The 3,440-nt window shown below is 34.2% G+C and overlaps 1 pseudogene; it reads left to right on the top strand.

Annotated features, from left to right (window-relative positions):
- Positions 1 to 898: 898 nt before the first annotated feature.
- On the top strand, positions 899 to 2,929 carry LOC120158192 (annotated as a pseudogene).
- Positions 2,930 to 3,440: the final 511 nt, after the last annotated feature.

The following is a 3,440-nucleotide window of genomic DNA, read 5'->3' as shown; positions in this document are numbered from 1 at the left end:
TATCGTATGTTTTAAATGGAAATGAAAATGGTTTTAAAACTTAATGTTTGTTTCAATAGTCCAATGTAACACTTTAAGCCTATTTGGATTTAGGGTGTTACGAGCTTCTTCAGAGAAGGATTCCAACAAATGAGTCATGTTCAAAGTACAATACCTTAGTTCTTATTTAGGCTATGTATTACCCTATGTGTTTTCTAACATTATGTAACTATATTTACTTTAATACGCTTGATTTAAATTATGAAGTTTAACTTTACTAATACTTATTCTATTTATTATAATAAGAAGATTATGTTTTAAAGATTTTGAGTAATGAAGTATTAAAAAAATGATTAGTCATTATGGTAATTTGTGTGACACATAGATCTTTTAGATTAGGTCGAATTTAGAATGTCATATTATTTGCGATGAAAAAATAAAATAAAATTTTATGATTATAATCATACATAATAAATATATACACACCAAACATAAAAGATTGATGAGTTATTGAGGGCATTTAAGAGTGAAAAAATATAAGAGGTTATGTGATTTGGCATGAAGAAAATTGAGGGGTTTTTATTTTTATTTTTTTGCTAAACGTGATTTATAACTCAAAAGGTTACAAAAAATCATATATTTTTGCCAGTTTTTCATACTAAAAGTTAGATGTTTGGGATTCCTTTCGAATGTAAAGCACTTTCTCAAACGTTTTTGAACGGTACTAGTCATATATAGACACATGAAAAACTCTTTTTCAACTGATGTAGAATATAACTTGTTTGCGTTACCGATAACTATTAACTCAGACATCATCTTAACAGAGAGGTAGAAAAAGAATCTGAACTACATTGCTTTATAATTACAAAATTTGATGATGCAAGTGCATACGTACGCCTCTCAAAAGGCTTTTTATTTCTTTATTTAAGGATAAACTTTCTATCCAGGATTTTAATTCACCCCCTTTAACTTCTTGTACCCAGGCCTCTACATTCAAATTGAAACCATGGAACTTCTTTCAAGCTGGTGTTCCGATGGATCTTTGCCGGAAAGTTACGTGATGCCACCAGAGACAAGACCCGGCGACCTCATTGTTCCGTTGGAAAAATCCATCCCGGTGATCGATCTTCAGCGTAATGATCGAAACGATACCATTCAACAAATTCTGAAAGCCGGCCAAGAGTTTGGATTTTTCCAGGTTGGAATAATTTCAAGGCTCAAAGCATATCATGGCTGCTTCATGCACTACTGATGCATATTTTAAAACACTGCAGATAATCAACCATGGAGTTTCCGGGATTTAATGGACGAAACGATGAATGTTGCAGAGGAATTCCATGCAATGCCAGGCGTCGATAAGGAAAGGGAATGCACCAAGGACCCCAACGGGAGATGCAAGCTGTACACAAGCAGCCACGTTTATCCGAGGGAGGATTTTCACTTGTGGAGAGATGCCGTGAAGCACCCTTGCTGTCCTTTAGACGACCACATTCAATTTTTACCTGAAAACCCTACCAGATACAGGTAAACTATCACCTCATTGCCAATTAAACTTTATACATGATGTTATACCTCCTCACAAAATCTCCCTAGAGCCTATTAAATCTCTACCAAGAAAATTCTTGTAAGACTCCATCCTCTCAACATAGTCTCCAAAAATTTTATAAAGACATCACACCACCTTCGAGATCATTCTCTGCTGTTAATGTGACATCTGACAGAATCAATTCTAATAGTTGACGGGTATATCTATTTAATTTGTCAGTCTATTAATAGGTATGACGACACTAGGTCCAGTTGTTCTATAATCAAGATATTTATACCCGAGGAAAGAATGTAAAAGAGAAGTCTCTTTGTCAACTCCGTTATTTGTAACATCTATTTCCGTCCCACGAGAACTTTCTCCTCTCCCATAGAGAATCGCCCTGTTCTTACATTGGTTGTGGTTTTTTTTTTACTCAAATTAGAAAAGTATATAGTCAACGACTAACGCAATTCACTTACTCCCATCAATCAACATATGATCTCTCTCAAACTTTTCCAGTTTTTTTTTTTTTTTTGAATAAGAAAGATGTGAAAATCAGAAGAGAGTAGCAAATAGTAGTCTGCATTGCACTGTAACGTCGTCTTCTTCAAAGGCTTCTTCCAGCTCCAACGATGGTTCATGGAGGAGGTGAATACCTGGGGAACGGCTCCATGCTAAACCATCAGCAACTTTATTGCATCTTTTAATGTGCATGAAATATTCCTCTTGACTGTCGATAGTTTGACTATATCATTCATTTTCTGTTCAGAGTAGTAGTTGGGGCTTATTCGGTTGAGTTATGGAAGCTGAGTTGTAGAATCCTGGAGCTTCTATGCGAAGGATTAGGGCTTAACATTAATTATTTCAGCAGCAATGACCTCAGTCAAGTCCCCAAAATCCTGATTAACCACTACCCTCCATGCCCTGAACCCAGTTTAACTCTGGAATTATTGAAACACCGTGACCCTACCATCACCACCATTCTTCTTCAAGGCCACATAAATGGCCTCCAAGTCCTCAAAGACGGCCGGTGGATCGGCATCAAACCGCTTCCTCGTGCCTTTGTGGTTAATATAGGCTTCCTTCTACAGGTACATCATCAAACCATTAGTCATAAATTTTCTTCGTTTTTTTTCGATTTCTGAATAGTGAATACCCTTTTTGTTGGTTTTATAGGTTATTAGAAATGGGAAACTGAACGGAGCTGAACATCGAGTGGTGACGAATTCGAGAGATGCTTGGACGACTGTTTCTTTCTTCGTGTATCCTTGTGACGATAGACTCATCGGACCCGCGAAAGCTTTGGTTAATGCTAGCAATCCTGCAATTTACAAGGCGTTCAAATTTTCTGACTTCATTAATGTTTCCATTCTCAACCATGACGATGAAACTTTCAAGGAGCTTATATACGAGCCCACAGCTTAATACTCCATAGTTTTCCAAGGTTTTAGATTCGAATCAAATAGCAATGATATGGGATGCAAAATGTTGAAGATTTCAATAAATAATAATGTTATGGGATACAAGAAGACTACTTATCTTGTAACCCAATGTCATATGCATAAAAATGAATGTATAAAACCTTCGACAAAATCAAACGGAAACAAGTTTACTACAAACTCTACTATAATATTGAGTTTTGCACTCTATTATATTTTTTTGTGTTTAAATATGTATGAATTCATTTACTTTTATATATTATAATAATAATATCAACGATTTTATCTTATTTATAATTAGCTTTGATCATCACCATTTTATGTATTGTTTATAATGAGTCTAACATATATGATTTTAGGTTAGGGACCAACTTTTTATTTAGTAATTTATATTATAAATTTAAGGTAAAAAATTATAAAATTTTAAGAGATAAAATTAGATGATCAATAGAAAATATAAAGAAATTACTAAATTATATGAAAATTAAAAAAAAAAA

This window comes from Hibiscus syriacus, unplaced genomic scaffold (genome assembly GCF_006381635.1).
Source record: "Hibiscus syriacus cultivar Baekdansim isolate YM2019G1 unplaced genomic scaffold, ASM638163v2 tig00111309_pilon, whole genome shotgun sequence".
NCBI classification, from domain to species: Eukaryota; Viridiplantae; Streptophyta; class Magnoliopsida; order Malvales; family Malvaceae; genus Hibiscus; species Hibiscus syriacus.
The sequence above is the reverse complement of the archived record's forward strand: the minus strand, read 5'-3'. Positions and strand labels throughout refer to the sequence as shown.